The sequence below is a fragment of the Onychomys torridus genome, chromosome 21 (genome assembly GCF_903995425.1).
Source record: "Onychomys torridus chromosome 21, mOncTor1.1, whole genome shotgun sequence".
NCBI lineage: Eukaryota > Metazoa > Chordata > Mammalia > Rodentia > Cricetidae > Onychomys > Onychomys torridus.
The window spans coordinates 8,479,060-8,503,438 of NC_050463.1; the positions used below are offsets into that span (position 1 = coordinate 8,479,060).

At 41.6% G+C, this 24,379-nt stretch overlaps 1 protein-coding gene across 1 annotated transcript in view; it reads left to right on the forward strand.

Annotated features, from left to right (window-relative positions):
* The window catches only part of LOC118571537 (zinc finger protein 14-like), a 60,108-nt gene that overhangs the window by 24,093 nt on the left and 11,636 nt on the right, over positions 1-24,379 (forward strand). The gene's annotated exons all lie outside the window — the stretch shown is intronic.

Consider the following 24,379-nt stretch of genomic DNA (forward strand, 5'->3'; position numbering starts at 1 on the left):
TGCTTTTATTTTTTGGCTGATTCATGATCTAAATATTTTAGTAATCGGTAAGGAAATAGTTATTCAAGATGATTGATCATCATCCTTCTGCAGGTGCATAAATTTGTGGGAGCCACATCACTCACAGGAAAACTGAGACAGGAAAACTGGAAACTGCAGGAGGTTGTGAGGATGTATATACAAAAGACAGTGGCTGCTGAGAGACTAGCAGCTTCAGTCTACCTAAGCTTCATTGAGCCTAAAGATCATCTTTAGAAGATCCCAGTTTTAGATCTTGGAGATGGCTACTAAGTTAATGGCCCATACAAGCTGTCACTTGAACACTTCTACCCCTGCTCCCTTGTTTTGTCCTCACCTAGTTGTCAAGCCACAGTGGCAATAGGGCGTACAGTTCAGGCTATTCCAAACCTCCTGTTTGTGTTCCTATACAAGTCATTGTAAAGATACACAAGAACCTAGAAGGCATGCTTGCCCTGCACACACAGATCACCTCACCCATACGAATACCTTAATGTAAGTGTAGATAATATTGTCCATCTTTGAATATAAGGTGCTGAAATAACTTTATTTGCAAAAGAAGCAATAAATAGAAGGCATGGTGAGCTCCAGAGTTAAATTCTTCAATGTCTCTACATCATCACTACAGAAGGACTTCCGTGTGAAAGGACCAAGCAGACTCCATTACAGGCTCCCCAGTCTTCTCTCAGAGATCAGGCCTCATTTTCAGTTTCCTGAGACTTGAGCAAGCAGTTTCTGGGAGGGCCATGAACTAAAGACAATCACTGACAGGGACAGTGAAATAGGACGCACTGAACTTAGGCCACTGAGCCAGTCCTCACAGTCAGTACACGCTAGCCCAGCCAGCCTCCATGGCAGCTCAAGGACAGAGCCTGGGACTTGTCCAGGTCTGCCCCAAAATGGATAACTGTAACTCCCAACTTACTCTCCAATTAAAAGTTACTAACATGACTGACACTCACATAAACCAATCCTGAGTGTGTTTCTATGTAGTCTGTGGATTCCAAGACGCCCACTAGCTTTACTTCCTATAAATACCCTACCCACTTGCTACTCAGGGTCTCTCCTGCTCTGCTACTGCATCAGACGGATGGAGAGGCCCAGGTTAACTTGAAATAAAAAACACTGTTTTTGCATCAGATTTGGTCTCTTGGTGGTCTTTGGTGGACTCTGACTACAACATTGTGCCCATGTGATATTGAGGTTTGTGAATGTGTTCCCACTCTTGAATGTAGACATTACTCCTGTTTTTGTTTCAAGACATTTCTTTGTCTGGTTTTAAGCCTTTTCAAAACTTTGAATAACTTGTTGAAAACTGCTTCCATGTCATTTCATTTTTCTGTGCATTCAGTAATTGTATTCTCTTCTTGGTATTTCAGTTTTCTTTTTATAAAATGGTCACATTGAGTAGGACATGGTAACTGAAACCTTTTATCCCAGAACTCTGGAGGCAGAGGCAGGTGATGGGAGCTCCTGGCTAGCCTAGTCTATATTGGGTGTCTCAGGCCAGTCACTGCTCCATAATAGAGAGGCTCTGAATAAAAAAAAACAAAAACAAAAACAAAAAACAAAACAAAAAAAAACATAAACAAAAACAAAAAAACACACAACCAAATAAGGAAATGGATAGGTTTAAGTGTAAGGTTAAACTATTGTGTTTGCCTAGAAGGCTCTCGTTCACATTGCTGTGTCTAGAGAGAACTCAGGATTCCTTCTACCCCAACTCTATTTATTGATTTTGGCCTCAAGATCTCCAATCAGGAATATCCAGGCCTATGTCTCTTTCATTAACCAGGGATGCTGTTACGTCCCTTCATTAGATGTCCACTGAGGAGGATGGATATTCTGAAAGCCTCACCATTGCCACTGGGTTTCATTGAATCCAGTGTAGATGCTACAGTGTGTGCTGTCGGCTCCTTCCACTTTCACGTCCACTGACGTTAGGCCCATAGGGAGGACACCTTGATCCATCAGAAACAGGAAGGACTGTGTCCACTGCTCTTAGAATCCTGAGTTGTTTGTGACATAGCAGGGGTTGTGCCTCTGTGGCTTTGATGTCCCCTGGCACTGTGCAGACAGGAGTGTACCAGAGAGTACTACACTGGCTTCCTCCTGTCAAAGAACGGGAATTGTGTGCAAAGCAGGCAGCTGTGCACAAGACCTGTTCTGTCCCAGGGAAACTACTGCGTCTCAGGCTAGTTTCTTGCTGTGATGAAACAGCACCTGGAACCTGTGCCTTTTCAGAACTTGGAGAGCTGCCAGTGTGGTGATGCTGAGTCCAGAATGTGGTATGGAGGGTCTTGGGTGGTGTGCTCTCTTGGTAGTCTCCTTTAGAGCTATGTCTGTGCTGCTTTAGAGTTTTCCTGTCATCACCTTTGTCATTTTATATTTTCTTAGTACTGAACCCGAAGCTACACTTGACATAATGTAAACACAGGCTTTGGTATTAGGCTACATTCGCCAAGCAAAAACTCTTCAGTGTGTGTGTGTGTGTGTGTGTGTGTGTGTGTGTGTGTGTGTGTGTGTGTGTGTGTAAGTGTGTGTGTTCTGTCCTATTAAAAAATGATGATGGGAAAGGACTGGGTCAAAATTCCCATCCACAGAGGAAGAGAATTTTAAATTAGATTTCTTTTTTCACTAACCAGTTCTTCGGCAAAAATTGGGATATTTGAAAAGCTCTCCCAAGCTTGCCCTTTGAGAGCCCTGTGAAGGGGATCATGGGCTTGGGAATGGATTGTTTCTTGTTTGTTTTACTCTAGCCTGCTTCTCCAAGTTGAAGGGACTGAACGAAGGAGCACTTAATCAGTAATTAATCATTTTACAGGATGAACTTCTTTAGAGGCAAAATAGTATTTTCATTAGTGTTAGATTTTAGGGTACAGGAGACAAAAAGCTGGAAAGAGACCAGAGTATGACCTCAACAGACAACACATACAGCAAGCTGTACCTGCTTTTGCTGTGCAGGGAAGCTGTGCAGTGCGAGAAAGCTGCCTGACACCTTTAGAGGAGGGTCTTGGGATGAGGAAGTTGAAGCACCTTGCTGTACTCAGCCCTGATCTCTTTCTGAGATCATTAGCCCAAGGAAGTCAGGCTACTTTGGGAAACAAGTAGTCTCAGCAGATTTTTCTCTCTGGCCCGACCCATAATGGTTGAGAATTTCATGCCTTCCTCAATCCCTCCATGTCGGGTTTAAATGGTCAACAAGCCCAGCTGTGATAATCTTTTTTTGGAGGAGCACTTTGGAACATCCAAAGACTTAAGTTACTTAGATAGGAAGACAGTCACTTACAAAATGGTTATGATTAGTCAAAACAGTCCCTCTCATATGAAGAACATTTTCAATGGTCATGTTTAGAGGCCAAATTTGGTAGGCTCCTGAATAAGATATTTATGAATTTTACTCTTTATTTCTGTTAAATGGACAATGTGAATAAGGGTTGGAAAGATGGCTCAGTATTTAAGAGCACAGACTTCTCTTTCAGGGGACCACAGCACGTGAATAGTGGCTCACAACAGTCTGTGACTGCAGTTCCAGGCTATACAGCACCATCATTTGGCTTTCTAGTGCACAAAGGGCACATGAGGTGCACTGATGTAAATGTAAGAAAAACATCCATACTCAGGTATAACATGAATTGCTGAACAGTCTTATTAGGAAAAAGAAAAGCAAAAAACAAAAAAAAAAAAAAAACCCAAAAAAACCTGTAGCCAGATATTGGGGTGATTACTGGAAGATCAGAGAAACAGAACAAGCCACATCCAACCTCACCTTAACCAACTCCTCAGCCGCCAGAGTGAGCTACTTCCTGTATACACACACCTATATACTTTTCTGTGCCCTACCACCTTACTTTCTCTGCCCAGCTCTATCACTTCCTTTCTGTCTGTATAGACCTCCAGACTTCTATGGTTAACTAGCCCTGGGATCAAAGGCATGTGCCACCATGCTTGGCTCTGTTCCTAGTGTGGCCTTGAACTCACAGAGGTCTGGATGAATCTCTGCCTCCCAAATGCTAGGATTAAAGGTGTATGTATGCTACCACTACCTGACCTCTGTTTAATATAGTAGCTGGCTTTTTCCTCTGATCCCCAGATAGGCTTTATTGGGGTGCACAAATAAAATATTATCACACTCAGGAAATGAAACAAATAAATCTTAATATGCATATGAGTGGCAGTATTACTCTGGGGAATATCCCTGTGTTGTGGGAATTATTTGAAAGCTCTGGAAACAATAGCAGGCATGATGACATCGCAACATTACTCATTTAGTGTGCCTGCATCATCACCAGAGAACGACCGTAGTGGGGCTCTTTGTTAGCAGTCTGTGAGTTGGGAGTATTTACTCTAGTGAATGGAGGCTTTCTTCATGATCTTGGGCAAAGCAAACCTTTTCTTAAGTTTAAGGATTGCTTTTTCATATCTCCAAATCCTGTCATATATATTTTATCCATCCATTGAGGAATTGTTATCTTCTTGTTGGTATGTTTTAATTTTCTTGGCAGAAAAAGGATACCAAGAAATATCAAGTGTGAGATAGTAATGGGCTGTTGCCTTATACCTGATCTTTGTGTTTTTCTATCAAGCCCTGTCTCAATTAGGGTTTCCACTGCTGCAACCAAACACCATGATCAAAAAGTAAGTTGGGGAGGAAAGGGTTTATTTGCCTTACATTTCCACATTGCTGTTCATCACTGAAGGAAGTCAAGACAGGAACTCAAACCGGAGGCAGGAGCTGATGCAGAGGCCATGGAGGGGTGCTGCTTACTGGCTTTCTTCCCCTGGCTTGCTCAGTTTGTTTTCTTATAGAACCATCATCCCATGGATGGCAACACCCATAATGGGCTAGATCTTCCCCCCTTGATCATTAATTAAGAAAATGCTTTATAGCTGGGTCTCATGGAGTCATTTCCTCAACTGAGTCTCCTTTCCCTGTCATTGACTAGCTTTTGTCAAGCTGACACACAAAATCAGTAAGTGCAACTCACCCTTGTCATCTTGACACACAAACACTCCACTATTAAGCCACAGCCCTTCCTTTCTTATTCATCTCCAAGATCTCACATTCAAACCTTAAACAATTTTAAGTTTCACAGTCTTTACAATTCAACTCACTAAAATTTCAGCCTCTGTAAGATATCAATCTCTTAATAGTTCAAGTATTTCATCTGTGTGCTCCTTTAAAAATCAAGATGAAATTAAATAACTTCTTCAAGAGGGAAAAACTAGAACACCATCACAATCTGAACCAAGCAAAACAAAACCCCCAACAGTGTAAATAACTCAATGTCCAATTATCTGGGATTCACTCATGATCTTCGGGACTCCTCCAAAGGGCTTAGGTCATTTATCCAGATCTGCCCTCTACAGCAAACCCAGCTTGTCTTCTCAGCTCCTGCTGGTTCAACTCCACTGCTGCTGCTGTTCTTGGTGATCTTCCCATGGTACTGATATCTCTAGATGCTGGGGTTCTTTGCTGCAACTGGGCTGCACTTTCACCAATAGGTTTTCTTCCTTGTGCCAAGCCTTAACTCCTCTGCTTGAGCCTTTCAGTACTGAGTTTTCAACTGCTGGTAAGGCTGTACTTTTACCAATGGCCTCACTCAGTGCCAAGCCTCAGGTACTCTCCATGACTCTTCATGCCTTCAAAACCAGTACAACCTGGGTGTCATTAACAAGTCCTGCTGCCAACATGATATACAACCATCGCCACCTCTGAAACACAGCTTCTCTGTGCTCTCAGGAAACTCTTCTTAGAATATTCAATTCAGTGATGCTGATTTCTTCTTAATCACTGCTAATTTCATAGCTTCAGCTCACCAGCATCAATTGTTCCAATAACATAAAGGTTTTACTTTAGTAGTTCTGGTATTTTGTTAATCACAGGACTATCTAGGCCTTATGTCTCTTTTGCCCATCAGGGATGCTGTAACTTCTTTTCATTAAATGTCCATGGAGGTGCATGGATATACAGAAACACTCACCATTGCTACCAAGTTTGAGTCCCTTGTAGATGCTGAGACTTGTGGTATTAGTCTGGTATGACATCTGCTACTAATACTAGGCCATGCAGAGGACATCTTGGTCCATTAGCAATAGGAAAGTGAGTGTGCCCTGTACTCCTGGAATTGTGGGTTGTGCATTTGTGCCATTGCTGAAGCTGTGGGCTACTGTTTGATGTTCCCCTGGCACTGTACAGAGTGTGCCCTGGTCTCCTACACTGGCTTTGTCTTTCCTGAAGCAATGGAATTGTGTGCAAAGCAGGCAGCCAGGCCTTTGGCCCTGTTTTGGCCCAGGGAATCTACTTTCTATCCGGGCCACTCTCTTCTTAGGGTGAAAAGGCTTCTGGGACCTGTGTCTTCCTGTTGCTTGCTGTGCTGCCTGGTTGGTGACACCACATCCTGTCTGGTATGAGGGGACATGAGTGGTGTGCTCTCTCATTGCTCTCCCTCATGGCTGTCTCTGCTGCTTTTGATTTTTCCTGACATCATGTTTGTGAGTTTATATTTTTCTTAGTATTGAACCACAAGCCAGACCTGACAGAAGATAAACAATTGTTTTGTCATTAGGTTTTATTCCTCCATTTCCAACTCCCAATTGTGTGTGTGTGTGTGTGTGTGTGTATGTGTTCTGTCCCTTTTAAAAATGATATGGGAAAAGACTGGATTGTTCTCTCTGTAATAGTAGGTCAAAATTGCCAGTCACAGAGGAAGAAAATTTTCAATTGGATTTTTTTAAGTGACCTTTCCTCAGGCTAAAATTGGAGTTTTTGAAATGCTGTGTCAGCCTTCACCTTTGTGTGCCCTGTGAAGGGGATCTTGGGCTTGTGATTGAATGGTCTGGTTGCTTCTCCAAGTAGAATAAATTGCATGAGGGAGTACTTCATGAGTACTTTTTTCCAGAGGTATGTCTTTGGAGAAAAAAATTAGTGTTTCCAGTAGTTTTGGATTTCACAGTGAGGAGTGAGGAGACAAAGGCTGGAAAGAGACCAGAGTCTGACCAAGCAGAGGACACTGGTCATTAGCACATACCCCAGTGACACTGATGTTCCTGCTGTGAACTGGGATCAAGCAGCCTGGGACCCTTTAAAGGTCCCTGGCAGGGCCTTGGGACTGAGTGCTGCTTTCTGGGCTAGGTGCTGCTATGTAGTCTCTCCTTCCTGAAGTTATTTGCCCAAGGGAGACAGGCTGTCTCAGCAGACATTCCTCTCCTGGGATGGTTGAGCAAGGCAGGCTGTGGTCTCCTAGGAATGCTGTGTTTACAACCAAGATACTCTGTCAAATAGAATGGTATTTGTACAATATTATTCCTGGACATTCATGGACATGAGTATTCAAATTCTTTACCATTTGAGGTTGTCATTGTTGCTGGTTTTTACCCTCTTGCTTGGGTTTATTTCTAAATAATTCTTTTCATGTGACTATGAATGGAATTTTGTCACTGATTTTCTCTTTCATCCGAGTCTTTACTGGATCACAGAAATGCTATTGCTTATTGAATGTTAATATTAATCCTGCCACATTACTGAAAGTATTAAATGTTTTTTTTTTTTAAAAGGTGGGTACATTTTACAGTTCCCTCTGTATTTTAGTGTAAATTTTTGCTCAAATTGAAATGAATATTAGTAGTATACTAGATAATTCTAATGATAGGCAAAATAATTGCATATATGATAAGAAGACCAACTTTGAGGGTTAAATACTTATTAACTTTATGTTCATTTTTACATTTATAATATAAAATTTAAATTTATAAATATATAAATACTTATATTGTGTATGAAACAGTCCACTTTCATCTGAAAGTGTATACACATCAGATGTATGAAATGGTGAATGAGTGTTGGGTTTCTAGAATCTTTGGTGGCAGTTTGGGACACTAACTACTTATGTGGCACCAGCACATAAGTTTCCCGTGGTGCTGGAATATGGAGTCTGACCAGCAATGCCTATGTCCATGTGCACTTAAGCGTGCACCTCACAGGCAGCCTTGAGTCCTGAGTCCCCACTGTTCTGTCCTGTAAAGCTGCTTTCCCACAATCCCCGGCACTTTTCGGTGAGTCCTTGCCATGAACCTGTGCTACACAGATTTTAAAGAGATGACAGGTTGGTGATGCTGAGTCCAGACTATGTCTTTACCTCTTAACACCTCATCTAGTATGATTTTTGCATTTTTCCTTTCCCCTTTTTTATGATAATGTGTGACAACCTTTTCTTGTTATCTCTACTGCAGTGGTCAAAATTACAAGTCTGAAGAAAGAGAAATTTTGGCCAGGTGGTGGTGGTGCACACCTTTAATCCCAATACTCGGGAGGCAGAGCCAGGTGGAGCTCTGTGAGTTCGAGGCCAGCCTGGTCTACAGAGTGAGATTCAGGACAGGCACCAAAAACTACACAGAGGAAACCCTGTCTCGAAAAAACAACAACAGAGAGAGAGAGAGAGAGAGAGAGAGAGAGAGAGAGAGAGAGAGAGATTTCATTTTGCTTCATATTTTATTTGTTTGCAGTGATCATTTTTGAGGTTAAAATTAAAATTTTGGAAATTATTTCCAACATTACTGAATGTGAAATGGGCCAGATAGTCATGTGTAGAGTTTCTGGAATTGTGTTTGTTGCTGCTTGAAACAGAAGGGATTGGGAGTGTGAATTCTGTAATGTAATTTCTAGGATTGCAGTCCTTGATCTCTTTTGTGTTGCCTTCAGATAGTTGGTTTTGTCGGTGGTGTAATTTTGAACCATTGAGAAAGCTGCAGAAAGTTCATATGATAGAAAGACAAATTTGCTTTTTATCTGATGGAGATGGTTTTTAATTGAAGGTTGATATGAGTGTACAGTACATTCATAGTATATTAATTACTCTGTGTTTGTAGTTACTTTGATATTTATTTTTAATTTATATTTAATATATAATTTTTTATTATTTGTTTTGTTTTGGTTGGTGACAGGGGTTCTCTGTGTCATGCTGGAACTCATTGTATTGACCAGGTAGCCTTGGACTCAGAGATCATCCATCTCTGTATCATTCATTCTGGGATTAAAGGCTTGCATCTTCATGTCTGATTTTTCATATATTTTTTTAGACAGGAACATTTGTGTACCAACAGTCTGTTCCAGAAATCAACTTATAGCTGAGGATAATCCTGAACCTTGGTACTCCAAACTCCTCTCTGCCCCATCCCTTACTTGTTTTTACCTTTTCAGTCCTACTGAATCCTCACTGCACTTGCACATCACATGCCTGCTACTGGTCCTGTACCACTCCACCTGCCCACAGATCTCATGGAACCAGTCTTCTCCATGCGCTCTATGGACACTCAGTCCAGTTCTGAAAGAGATGGGTAAGAGGTTAAAGGCAGAATCCATATAAAAGAAAGAACAGACAACAGTTGACTTTTGGCACTTTGGTTAGCTCATTCACTATATTATATTTCAAGTTGCATCCATGCAATTGCAAATTTCATTTTAGTTTTCTTCATTGTAGAGTCAAACTCCAATGTGTTTATGTGCTACATTTCTATTATGCAACATCAGCTGATGGACCTCCAGGCTGATTTTTTTTTTTAGTTATTGGAAGTAGATCAACAATGACCATGTGTGTGCATGTATCTGTGGTAGATGTTTGGACTCTTCATTATATGTGGAGAGATGTATGCTGTGGATATCGCTCTGTGTAAATAAAGTTCTGATTGGCCAGTGGCCAGGCAGGAAGTATAGGCGGGACAAGAGAGAAGAGAATTCTGGGAAGTAGAAGACTGGAGACACCGCCAGCTGCCTCCAGGAGAAGCAACATGTAAAGACACTGGTAAGCCACGAGCCATGTGGCAAAGTATAGATTAACAGAAATGGGCTAATTTAAGATAGAAGAAGCAGATAACAAGAAGCCTGCCACGGCCATACAGTTTCTAAACAATGTAAGTTTCTGTGTGCTTACTTGGTTAGGTCTGAGAGACTGTGGGACTGGCGGGTGAGAGAGATTTGTCCTGACTCTGCGCCAGGCAGGAAAACTCCAACTACAGATGTATAGTTTGTTGAAACGGTAAATCTGTATTTTACTTTTGAGGCAAACTCACAGTGATTTGCTTGTTAATTGTAGCAGTTTAAACTCCCACCAACACTAAGTATTCACTTCTCCTCATCCTGAGGTTTGAGGTCCTCAGGCTTGCATGGCAACCTTTATCATGTGTACCCATATCCTAGCCCTACAGACATCTGTTTGGTGTTATTAATACAAATGTAAACAGAACCTTTTAAATATTTGTTTTGGGGAGATTTTCTGCATATAAGTGATGTATTTTAATCAACTTTATACCTTACACCCCCAGCAGCCATCTCTTAGTTTACACGTGTTTCAAATGTGTGTGGCTGTGCACAGAGTGGGGGAAACCTGCTAGTGGCCACATTCCTGAGGAAAGATGACTCTTTTCCCTCCAAAGCCATCGGTTGTCAATACCTTCTTACCTAGGGGTGGCTTTCATGTAGGCCAATCTCATTCTGCCCAAATTTTTGACTGACATGATCTAAAGTGTTTTGGGAATTTTGGAATTTGATACATGCATTGTAGAATTTTTTGTGAAATTGAGTTCATCTCAATAGGAGTCCTCTTCTTTCCCTTGTGTCTTTGTCCAGTGAATTTCTACAAAAATGCAATGTTCAAATTCATTATGGACAATTGTTATTGTGTAACAGATATAGTATTAACTCGGTAAGATTGCAGTTGTTTCCAGCTGATGTTCTGAGTGACACAGGAAGAAAAAGAAACAAAGGAGACAAAGACAAAACAAAACATTCTCCATCAGTTCCAAGAGGCTGGAGACTTGGGCCAGAGGAATTGTCCTAAAGTGACACTGAGGAGTCCTGCATTGTTTGTGATTTGGCAGAGTCACATATTAATCCTCTTTTCTCATATTTATATTGATGTGTCCAATCCTGGTGAACAACCTGACAGAGGCAGTCCATTATCAGCTAACTTGTATAGTAGGACCTGGAGGCCTCAGGTTGATTGTTTTTTGTTTTTGTTTTTGTTTTTGTTTTTGTTTTTGTTTTTTTGGTTTTTTGAGACAGGGTTTCTCTGTGTAGCTTTGTGCCTTTCCTGGAACTCACTCTGTAGACAAGGCTGGCCTCAAACTCACAGAGATCCGCCTGGCTCTGCCTCCAGAGTGCTGGGATTAAAGGCGTGTGCCACCACCGCCTGGCTGGTTTTTTATTTAGCTATCATTAATCTGAGAAAAGTGACTTAAGGTGGAAAGAGTTTTTTCAATCTCACAATTGAAGGGTACAGTTCCCAAAATGGAACTGGTCAAATCACACACAGTCAGTGATAGAGTGTAAATGGAGTTTCTCTGTCCCACCTTATTTCATAGCTGCTACCAAATAATCACTCAAAGGCTTATATTAAGTATGAAAACTTGGCCAGTAGCTCAGGCTTATTACTAACCCTTAAATTAGTGAATCATGATCCTAATTAGTTTTAACAATAAACACTCAGAGTCAGAAACAGAGGGTGAAAACTGAAAGACTAGAGAAGCAGAGGAACAGCCACTAGACTTTGCACCTCTATGAAATCTCAGATTGAACAGGGCATCCCGTCTCTATGAATCCTCAGACTGAATGTGGGCTAAGATCCTGGATCTACCTGCCTTATATTCTTGTCTCCACTTCCCTAGTCCTGGAATTAAAGGTGTGAACCTTCCAGATGCTGGGATTAAAGGCCTGAGCCACTACTACCTGGCTCTGTTTCTCCTTTAGAATAGTTCAATCTTGTGTAGCCCAGGGTGGCTTTGAACCCCTGATCTTCCTGCTTCCTCCTCCCAAGTGATGAGATTAAAGGTGTGTGCCACCACTGCCTGGCCTCTACAATTAGCTAGTGGCTAGCTCTACCCTCTGATGTCCAGGCAAGATTTATTTGTCAGAACATAAACTAAATACCATACAACATTAACCCATATTTCTAATCTGTGCTTTGCCATGTGGTTCATGGCTTGTTAGCTCATTTTCTACACATCTTGCTTCCTAAGTGGCTGGTTGGCTGGTGTTTGCCCTGACACTGCTGTTCTTCATCTCCAGCCTCAGTTTGATTGTACCACCTAACCTTATCTTGCCTCGCCATTGGCCAAACATCTTTATTATCAACCAGTGAGAGCAACACATATTCACAGCATACAGAAGGACATCTCACAGTATCTCCCCCTTTCTGTCTAATCAAAAAGGAAGGTTTTAAATTTAACATAGTAAAATTACATATAACAAAACAGTTATCAAGCAAGAATTACAGTTACAATATTTAGTTTATTTGTATTTGACAAGATTACAGAAAACATTCAATTATCTATCTTATCTTGGGTGAGTCTAAAGTTTCATATCTAATTTATCTTTTATCTTTTAAGGAAAACCATAATTATAGCTATCTAGTCTTCAGCTCCACCAAAGACCTCAGAAGGATATAATATTACCTGAGTAAACAAGAAGTGCACTGGAAGCAACTTCCAAAACTCTAGAAACGACAGAGATATCTAGATACCTGGGAAGTCATCCAAAGTTCTTCTGCAACATTGGGGCATCCATCTTTAGCCTATAGGACTAGAGTATTTGCAGACTTTTTCTGAAGCAGGAGATTGGAAGGACTGTCCTGCCTATATGGGCAAAGTTCATCAGCCACTTTTCTCTGTGTCCTGTAAAATATCTGGTGGTTGTTTCTGACCGTCCCATCTTGTTTTGGCAGTTCAGTGGTCACTTTTTGGTGGGTCCTGCATATCCAGTTTATACAGCATACTGTCAAGCAGTCCAGGCAAGAGCAGATTTTTTGCCCAAATGTCCACCCTTTCCACATTGAAAGAAAGCTCCATAAAAAGTTTCTTCATTGCCCATCATCTCTGAAGTAAATTGGTGCTGCCAGGAGCAGATGTGTCTCATTGTCATGAAAACACTTAGGTTAACAAAACATTTTAAATGCTTATTCCATAGTATGTGAAGATTACCTAATTGAAATATATTTTTGTATACCTAGAAAATATAAGCAATATGATTATAAATTTGACTATTATAGGTGACTATAATCTGTATTTTTAATTACACATTTTAAAATGAGCTGCACAAACATAATACCTTAAACAAGACTAGAAATATACATACAGTATAACAAATTTACTTTAAATTTTTATCATTAAACTAAAATCCATACCAATGTAAAATATTTTGAGATTAACAGCTGTTTTTTTGGATTAAAGCAGATTAAATAATTTATCAGAATAATCTACCCTTTTCTCCATCATTTCTATACCATATCCCTTTTTCTTCTTAGAAAGAGACTGATTATGACCATTAACAATTTATAATCAACCTCCCTTAAATGAAAACAAGGATTCATAAACAATATTTTGGGAATTTAGGTGTAGTTCTCTAGGCTGCTTCCTGTTGATTTGTGGTTCTGGTAATCTTATGGGGACCCTGAGAAAATTTAGAATTATGGTCAAGTCCTGACTCAGGTATTTTGTGCAGTTGGTCCATCTCAGCCAGCAGCCTTGAAACTGTTTAGATGCAGAACTCCTAACTCCAACACGGAGTTAAAGTCATGTACTACCATAACCTGTGGTCATTTTTTATTATTAATGATTGATGTAGACCAAGATCATTAGGGACACTGCCACCCCAGGGCAGATGGTCCTCCATGGTATAAAATAGCAGGCTGAGCTACCTATCAGGAACAAGCCAGTAATTAATATTTTCCATGTCTTCTGCTTCATTTTCTGCCCCCCCCCCCAGTTTCATGTCTTTGCTTCCTACTCTGATTTCCTTTGACTGTGGTAGACTGTGGTATGGGATCGGAAGTGAAAATAATCTTCATTTTCCAAGTTGACTGTGGTCATGGTGTTTTATGACAGCCATAGAAACCCTTCCTAAGACAAGGGCATGTGTAGTATCATATCAGAAGGCAAACTTCAAGACAAATCTAGTCTGAAGAGGGTCACTTAGTGCTTATTAGAGGAACAACCTGCCAAGAGGAATTTACATTCCTAAACACACATGCCACGCACATTGGTGTAATCAATTTCAGAACTGACATGTTGGTCCTGGAAAGCCTTACCCAGCAGGGACGAGAGCTTTTCTGTAGCTGCAGAAAGAGTCTCCCCTCCCCACTTTATTCTTTCCTGCCTCAGCATAAGCTATCCCTTCACCAGACTCCTTACAGCTGGCTCCTCAGGTAGAAGCTTGTGCTTTGTGATAATCTTTGGAACTCCCCCAAATGGAGGTTGCTTATCTAGGAGGACAGTCACTCACAGCATGACTAAGACTAGTCACAACAGTCCTCCCTCTCATATGAAGAGCATCTGTGATGGTCATGTTTTAGAGACACAATTTGGTAGACCCCTGGAGAAAACATTTGTGAATTTTACTGTTTATTTATTTTTTAAATCTTAATGCAAATAGGGGGTGGAGGGATGACTCTGCTGTTAGGAGCACAAACTTCTCTTCCAGAGGACCACAGTTGATTCACAGCACCCACATGGTGGCTAGAACAGTCTGGGACTACAGTTCCAGGGAATAAAATAGCATCTTCTGATATTCCAGGGCACCAAGCACACATGAGGCACACTGCTGCACATGTAGGAAAAACTCCCACAACGGTGAAATAAAATAGGTAAATCTAATGTGCGTGTCAGTGACATTACAATTCTGGAGAATCTTAGTTTTGAAAGAATTATTTCATGGTCATGGAAGCAATAGCTGGCATGATGAGGTCCCAAGGATAAATCACCCGGAGTGTCTGCATCATCACTGGAGAATGACCATTGCAGGCCTCTTTGTTAGTAATCTGTGTCATCCTGATGCTTGGGAGTGTTTCCTCTACTGAATGGAGGCTTTCTTCATGACCTTGGGCAAAGAAGACCTATTCTGAAGTTCAAGCATTTCTTTTTATAAGTCTGAATCTTTAGTGGAGTACTCCTGCCATGTACGTCTATTTTATCCATCGAGTACTTGCATTCCCTTGTTGGTGTGTTTTCATTATATTGGCATAAAATGAATATACAGAAACATGAAGTGTGAGAAAGTCAGGCTTTTGCCTCATCCCTAATCTTTCAGGTTTCCTATCAAACCCTCCATGTGGTTTCTGTATTTGAACCTGCTTAGGGCCTGCTTCTATCCCGAAGTTCCGTTTTCTCCCTTGAGGCAAGATATTGGAATGTATAGAGCAAACTTAATGCATTATCTTTATGGAAAAGGCAGGCATACTGTGTATGTGAGGAAGTGAGTGAGTGCGTGCATCCCAAATCCCAGAGCATGTTTTCTTACAATGCAGTGAAATGCCAAAACCAGACGGGTTCATTCCAGAGAGTACGGATATGTTAGAGTTTTTGTTTTTAAATTTATTGTTGTTTATTTTGCTTCCTTGTTTGGCTTGGTTTTCGAAACAGGGTTTCTTTGGGTACTATTATCTGTCCTGGCGCTAGTTCTCTGGACCAGGCTAGCTTCCACTTACTGATCACGATTAAAAATGCCTGCCTCCATGCCAGGCTTCTTTGTTTCGTTTTGAATCAGGGTCTCACCATGTAGCCCCGAATGTCTTTCACAGAAGTTCGTCTTCTAGAGTGTGGGCAGTCAGGGGTTGCCCCTGAACTTTCCTAAAATGTTTTGATACTTACCGCTGAGTGAGTACAGTTTGCCAATCAGGGACCATAGTACTAAAAGGAATGAACTGTCCAATCGGGAGCACGGATAGTTGCAGCGAGCCGGGGAAGGGTGGGCGAAGTCTTTTTTATGTTTTGCTTAGTATGGCGGGATCCTTGTGAGAACCTGGTTTGGGAGACTTTGTGTTCTGCTGACTGCAGGCATCATTGGGCGGAACACTAGATACATAAGAAGCCAGGAATGGTGAGTGTGCCTTGAGCTCTTGGAGAGGGTTTGGGACGCTAGCTCCTTTGGAGTTATGGGGCGCCAGCTCCTGAAGTTTCCCCTGTTGCTATGTCGTACAGTGGAAGGCGGAGTCTCGCACAGCAATGCCTATGTCCACGTGCACTTGAAGTGTGCACCCCATAGGCAGCCTTGAGTCTGGAGTCCGCCACACTAATGTCCTAGTGAAGTAGCTTTCCCGCAATCCCCAGCCCCCTTGAGTTAGTCCTTGCCATGAACACAGACCTTACACGGCTGCCGGGTTGGAGATAGTCCCTCCAGACTGCTGTGAAGGGATTTGGGTGTTCTGTGCAGTTTCTCTTTTCCTCTCGTACTTTTGTTGGAGCTGATTTAGTTTTGTTTTGTTTTTCCATTATCACCTCGGATTTAATTTCTCTTCTGTCCTCTCTCTCATCTGGTCTGCCTCAGAATTGTTCCCCTATGCCTCCTGGTGTGCGAGAAGTTTCCCACAGAGCTGTGTCTCTCTACCCCTGAACACTTGATCCAATATGGTTTTTGCATTTTGTTTTCTTGTTTGTTTGGTTTTGCTTTAGTTTTTCTGTTTGTTTGTTTTCTTTTAGATTTATTCATTTTATTTTGTGTGTGTTTTGCCTCCATATGTGTCTGTGTATCACGTGCTTGCTTGGTGGTGCCTTTGGATCCCATGGAACTGGAGTTTCAGATGGTTGTGAATCACTTTGTGGGTTCTGGGAGTTGAACCCAGGTCCTCTGCAGGAGCAACAAATGCTCTTAACTACTGAGCCATCTCTCTGGCCCCCTTGTTTCGATTACTTTTACAAAATGATAATGTGTGAGAATTTTTTCTTGTTCTAACTGCAGTTGGCCAAAATTAACAGTCTGAAGAAAGAGAGAAATTTCAATTTGCTTAACATTTTGTTCGTAGTTATTTTTTTATTATTCTTTTAAAATGATTTCTTTTTTTAAAAATGTATGAGTGCTTTATGCAAGAGGACATCAAATCCTACTATAGATGGTTGTGAGTCACCATGTGGTTACTGGGGATTGCTCTTAACCACTGGGCCATCCTCCAGTCTCATTTTTAAAAAAATTCTTTTTTTCCCCCCTCCCAGAGCTGAGGATCGAACCCTGGGCCTTGTGCTTACTAGGCAAGCGCTCTACCACTGAGCTGAATCCCCAACCCTAAAAAATTCTTATACAACATATCCTGATTATTGTTTCCCTTCCGTCTTCTCAGTTCCTTCCCTCTTCCCCTCCCCTTCAGGTCCACTCCCTTTCATTAGAAAAGAGCAGGCTTCAATGAGATAGCAACCAAACATGACAAAATAAAACATAATGAGATAAAGCAAAAAACATTACATCAAGGCTGTACAAGGTAGTCTCACAAAAGAAAAGGAGTCCCAAGAGCAGGCACAACAGTCAGAGACCCACAAGTTCACACACTAGGAGTCCGATAAAAGTACTAAATCAAAGGCTGTAATATATAACCAGAGGACCTGGTTCAGATCCGTGCAGGTCCCTAAGCTTGCTGCTTCAGTCTCTGTGAATTCATTGTAAGCCTTGCTTAGTTAAGTCAGTGGGCCTTATTCTCTTGGTGCCTTCCACCCCCTCTGGCTCTTACACTCTTTCCCCTCCTCTTCCTTGGGGTTCCCTGAGCTCTGAGGGGAGGGATTTGATGGAGACCTCCCATTTATATGTTCTCTCCAGGTAGTATCTGGCTGATGGTCTCTGCATCTGTTCCCATCTGCTGTAAGAGGAAGCTTCTCTGATGATGACTGAATAAGTCATGATCTATGATCATTAGCAGTCATTTTATGGATACTTTTCGTTTTAGATCAGTGGTATTTGGTTTTACCCTAGGTCTCGGAGCTATCTAGTCTCTGGTTCTTGATTACCCAAGCAGCGTCTGGTGTGGGTTCTGTCCTGTGAAGTGGGCCTTAAGTCAAGCCAGACATTGGTTGGTTACTCCCACAAGCTTTGTACCACCATTGCCCTAGCATATTTTGTAGTCAGGACAGAGTGTAGGTCAAAGGGTTTGTGACTGCTGTTTACATTTCTCTTTTGGTAGCCTGCAGAGTACCTCCCATGCCTAGGACACTAGAATGTTCAATGAGTTTTGTGGGTATTGTTCTCAGCAATGGGGCCCCACTGTCAGATTTGGGAGAGCACCCATTGTCTTAGCAATAGCCTGGGTTGTTTAGGGGGGTTGTCAATTGAATGCAACCTAGTTGTTCCCCTAATGGAAGCCTCTTTTGGTGACAAGAGATGGCCAGTTGAGACTCCTCATCCCTCATTATTAGGAGACCTCATTAGGATCCCCTTCATATATTTTAGGAAGTTTCCACTGAACTAGGTTTCCGTATCATCCCACAAGTGCCCCTCTTTTCCTGCTGTCTCTTCCATAGTATTCCCGTTAGCCCTGTCCATGCTCATCTTCCCCACCGGCTCTAGGCTACCTGTAAAATCTATTCTATTTCCCTATTCTAAGGTCCCCCTACGATCCCCCTCCCCCCATTACCTATGGCTCTATGACTTTTAGCTTCATTATCATTTACTTATCTGCTAATTACCACATATAAGTGAATTCATACCATATTTAAACAGATGAATAATATCTCATTGTGTAACTATACCACATTTTTTTTTTTTCTTTTTTTTCTGTTGAAGGACATTTAGGCTGTTTCCAGTTTCTGGCTATTATGAATACAGCAACAATGAACAGGTTGAGCAAGGATCCTTGTAGTAGGATTGAGTGTCCTTTGGGTTTATGCCCAAGAGTGGTATAGCTGGATTTTGAGGTAATCAAGTCCCAGCTTTCTGAGGAACTGCCACATTGATTTCTATAGTGGCTGTACAAGTTTTCACTCCCTCCAGCAGTGGATGAGTGTTCCCTTTATTCCACATCCTTGCCAATCTGAGCTGCCACATACAACTTCCTGCTTTGTTTTGTTTTTTGCTGCTATTATTATCTCTTGGTAATTACACTTATGTGAAAAGGCATTTTCTGAGTGACATTTATGTAGACTTTTTTCAAAGATATCTAGCCGTGTGTGTGTGTGTGTGTGTGTGTGTGTGTGTGTGTGTGTGTGTATGTATGCTTTCCCATGCATGCAATAATGACTTGGGAGCCAATACTGGTGTAAAAACTTGCTAGCTCAGAGATACAGAAAAAGCATCCAGGTGACCTTCCTCTGTCTGAAAATAAAATTCCTCCATCTGAATGTCCCTCCCTTCTACTTCTTATGCCTGTCTTTCTCCAACTTCCTGGCTTCCCCTCATACTATACTCTGTGGTTATTTCCAGTCAACTGGTTGCTTGCTCTACCTCTCCATCTATGGTTGATTTTATTTAATCTTGTTTACAGTATTGCAACAGAAAGCTCTTGGATTAAAGGTATATGCTAAGGGCTGATCCACAGCACAGCTAAAAGTAGGTTCCTCCAGTAAATAATGTGATCTTGGGGTTCACAATGTGATCAAATATTTCTGCAACATTTAACTCTAATACAGTAAAACTGTTCATAGCAATAAAGCTATTTTTGCTATTTTCTACAAGTCCAGCTTGGTTGTATTTGGCAGTTTTAGGACTAAGTAGTTCTAAGTTCAAAGTTCTGTAAAATGTTCCTGTCAGTTTCATTTCATTCAGTGATTTGAATGTCCTGCACAGTGTGTAGTCTGAAGCTGACATTTGTGTGGTGTTTGTCAGCTTAGTGTCAATACCACAGTCCAGGTGGATTTGTCACTGCAGGGCCCCGTCATCTTCTTGGAGACCTCAAAGGTCTGCATAGAACCTGGCCAGAGAAGAGAGCTGGAGGTGGGCGATGTCACTTCGCCAATTTACTCTTTTTCCCTGGACATTTTCTCTTGATGATCTGTCTTTATTTTTCAGATGTCTCACTCGTCCAGTGGTCTCCGGATTCCTTAGTTGGATGCTTCTATTCTCCTGGAAAGACAAAAACAAAACCCTGCCCAACCCTAATTTTGGGGAGTTCCTTTCTTTGGCAGGTTATATTTTTGTTAAGGCAAAATGCTTTTTTTTTGGCAACAGAAAATGTGTTATCTTTTAACTCAACACTGGCAAAGAGCTTGTGTAATTTTTGGGTAGAAATTAGTAACAAATATCCAAAAAGCAAGAGACCACTTTATAAAAGAACTGATTGGATTCTCCTTTGTATCCTAAAAGGACATCTGATCAGACATCGTGTGGTGATGTCTGTGAGGGATTCTTTTAATTGATGGGGCTGTGGAGTGCTGGTACAGAATGCGCAGCATCATCCTTTTGCAGGTGGTCCTGGACTATATAAGAAAGTTATCTAATTATGATCCAGTCAACAGGTTCTTCCACAGTTTCTGCTTATTTTCCTGCCAAGGCTTTTTTTAAGGTTGGATTGTGACTTGGGTGTGTAAGCCAAATTAACACTTTTTCAACTGTGCTGCTTTCCGTCATGGCATTTAATCCCAGCAACTGGAAGCAAACTAAAACACATAATAATTTCAGAAAACTGCCACAGAGCATAATCTTCAAACATATTGTGGAACTATTTTATAAATGATAAAATTCCAGTGGTTTGAAGTTGATACAATTCAAAATGGCAGCTTTGGTATGAGAAGGTAGATTTGCACAGCCTTCTTTCATTCCCCTTTTCTCTTGCATTTTGAGGAGAGGAGGATGTAGATTTGGATATTTTCTATCTTTACAGTGATGTATTCAACGAATAAAGGTTATATTTGCTCCTCCTCAGTCTTAGTTCTCTCCTATTGCTTCTCACCTCATATTTTCTATAATTTTGCTGACATGATCTTAAAACTTTGGGTCTTGTTTATTGAGGGAAAGGATTATATTAATGTAATTCCAAGCACAGAGGCAAGGAAAACATGCAGATTAATCCTTCTGCTGGGATCCTGATCTTCCGAAATTCATTTTTCTGGCAAAAACCATGACCAAGATATGGTCATGTGACTGAGAAAAACTGTAAGCATGATAGAAGTTAAGTCTAGCAGGATGGCCTTTAGGGGTTTCACCAGCCATGGCATCTCTCTCTTAAGTATAGACTTTAAAGTCATCACCAAATGACAACTGTCTAGTGATATAAATGTTTAAAAGGAATTATACATCACTGCTAGATAGTAATCACTCTGAGTATATTAGATTTGAGGTTATTTTTAAATCATTTAATGGTGATGTTCCCATACAACAGATACAAAGAATGGGAATACTAGACCTCCAGAGTTGGTAAGTGGTATCTATAAAGAATTTTGTCCATTTTTTTAGACTTTCCAATTTTGTGGAGTCCAGGTTTTGAAAATGTGACCCAATGATTCTTTGAATTTTTCCAGTGTCTGTTGTTCCGTCATTCTTTTCCTTTTGGATTTTGTTAATTTGGATATCCTCTCTCTGCTTTTTATTTAATTTGAATAAGTGTTTTCTATTTTGTTGATTTTCTTGAAGAACCAACTCTTTGTTTCATTTCTTTCTATTGTTCTCCTTGTTTCTATTTTATTGATTTTAGCCCCCAGTTTTATGATTTCCTGGCATCTACTCCTCTTGGGTGTGTTTGTTTCTTTTTGTTCTAGAACTTTCAAGTGTGCTGTTAAATCCTAGTGTGATATTTTCCTAATTCTTTATGTGGGCACTTAGTGCTATGAACTTTCCTCTTAGCACTGTTTTCATAGTTTCCCATAAGTTTGCGTATGTTGTGCGTTCATTTTCACTGAATTCTAGGTTGTCTTTAATTTTTTTTCTTAATTTCTTTCTTGACCCAGTGGTAATTCAATGGAGAGTTGTTCAGTTTTCATGAGTTTGTAGGCTTTTTCTTAGTTTGTGTTGTTCTTGAACTCTAACTTTAATCCATGTTGATTTGATAAGTAACGGGGTTATTCTAATTTTTTTGTATGTGTTGAGAGTTACTTTGTAAGTGAGTATGTGGTCAGTTTTGGAGAACATTCCATGAGGTGCTGAGAAGAAGGTGTGTCCTGTATATTCTTTAGTGTGGTGAACTCCATTGCTTTGGTTCAGTTCTCAGCAGTAGAGAGTAGGTGAGTGACTTGCCTGTCAACTGTTCTGCCACCACACCCTGGATTCTATTCTCCCAATCTCGCTCTGCTGTCCAGCCCCTCCTACCTCAACTTCTTCCCTGTGGACAGCCCTTTCCCACAACTCTGGCAAACTCCATAGGCCCAGGAACAGTCCACACCAGAAGACCTGCCTCCCTGTTGGGCTGCTGCACTTACTTACTAGACCCTGATCCCCAGGGCACATCCCATTGCTCTCCCCCGCCCCTCTTACCTTCCCCCCACCCCCCCGCCCATGGTGATATTTCTAATCTAAGAAATAAAGCTTGTCTGAAGATCAGAGGACAGAGCCAGCCACAGAGGTCAGGCAATGGTGGCACGTACCTTTAATCCCAGCACTTGAGATCTCGTGCCTTTGCTCCCAGTATTTGGGAAGCACACATCCCACTACTAAGAAGGCTGAGACAGGAAGTGAAATGGCTGGGCTGAGAAAGGCATATAAGGTGGGAGGAGACCGGAACTGAGGCCTTTTGACTGAGGACTCAGGGGCATTCAGTCAGAGGATATGTGGAGTTGGGGAGGTGAAAAGTGGCTGTGCCTTGTTCCTTTGTCTCTGATCTTTCAGCATTTACCCCAATATCTGGCTCTGGGTTTTTATTATAAAAACATTTAGGATTTGTGCAACACCCCCTTGCCCATAGCCCCAGCAGCTTTACCAGAGGCCCAGCTGGTCCTAGGGATGCCAAGTAAGACACTGACCATTGCTGGCTAACACTTCTCAAAGCCTGCCCAACAATCCCAGACTGCACCCTCTGGGTTCCGTAGCCCTGCCTACAACTTTAGAAGAAGACTCAGGCTGGATGTTGAGACTCAAGGTAAGACACCTTCCACCACCTTCTAACACTCAGGTAAAGCCTGTCCTACTTCCCCCAACAGCACCTCCTCCCTTGGACTCCATACGATGAGGTTCTGAATCCTTAGTACTCCTGGCATGCATGTCTATTTTATCTATCCATTGAGTAATTGTATCCCTTTGTTGGTGTGTTTTAATTATATTGGCAGAAACTGGATACACTGAAACAGTGTGAGGAAATCATGGGCTTTTCCCACCATCCCTAGTCTTTGAGCTTTCCTATCAAGTCCTATATGTGGTTCCTGTGCTTCAACCTTCCTGGGGTTGGCTTCTACCCGGAAGCTCTGTTTTTTTCCTTTGGGACATGAGTTTGGAAACTTAAGGCACTACTTTATGGAGAGGGCAGATGGGTAGTAGTGGGTATGCCAGTAAGTTAGTGAGTGTACCCCAGATCCCAGAGCATGTTGGCTTACAGTGCACTGAAATTCCAAAGTGTAATAGATTTATTCCAGAATGCAATAATAATATGTTATGGTGTTTGTTCTTTTTCTCAATTTGTTTATTTTGCTTTTGTTATTTTTTGCTTGCTTAGTTCTTTTTTCTTTTCTTTGTTTTGGTTTTTCTAGCTATGGTTTCTTTAGATATTATTGGGTGCCTTTGAACTACTTCTCTGGACCGTGCTGGCCTTCAATTTAGTGATCTTTCTGCTTCTGTCTCAGGACTGCAGGGATTAAAAATGCCTGCCACCATTTCATGCTTCTGTGTTTGGTTTTGAGTTGGAGTTTGACTGTGTAACCCTGACTGGCTTTGAATTTGCAGAAATTTGCCTTCGTCACAAGTGCTGACATTGTGGGCTTCCACTTGAACTTTCCGAAAATGCTTTGATACTTTTGGGCTGAGTGAGTACTGTTAGCCAATCAGGGGCAGTATTACCAAAAGGAGGGAACTGTCCAATAAGGAGCACGGCTAGTCACAGTGTGCTCCCCCTTTCCCACGCCTTTTAAAATCTTTGCTTAGCAGAGGATATTCTTGTGACACCCCCTGTTTTGGGCGATAATGTGTTCTGCAGAGTGCAGTTCTCTTTGGGAGGATACCTAGACACATCAGAAGCACAGAATGGTGAGTGAGCCTTGGGCCCCTGGACACCAGTTTCAGACACTAACTAGCTGCTTTGGAGCTCTGTGGGACCATCATGTGAAGTTTGCCCTGGTGCTGTACAGTCCAGTGGAAGGTGGTCTGGCCCAGCAATGCCTAGGCCCACCTGTGCTTGCAATGTGCACCCGACAGACGGCCTTGACCCCAACTCCCCAACTTTTCTGTTGTAGTGAAGCTGCTGCTTTGCAATCCACAGCATTCTTGGGTGAGTCCTTGCCATGAACTTGTGCTACACAGCCCATCTGTGCTGGTTGGTTGGTGATGCTGACTCCAGACTGTGATGTTATGACACAGTGATATGTGCTGTTTTCCTTCTCTTGTACTTCTCTTTGAGCTGATCTGGGTTCTTTGTTTGTTTGTTTTTTAATGGTAATCACCTTTGATTTCCTTTTTCTCTCCTCCCTCCTCCACCTGCTTTCCCTAAGAATTCTTCCCAGTGTCCCCTAGTGTTAGGGGTTTTCTCACAGAGCGATCTATGGC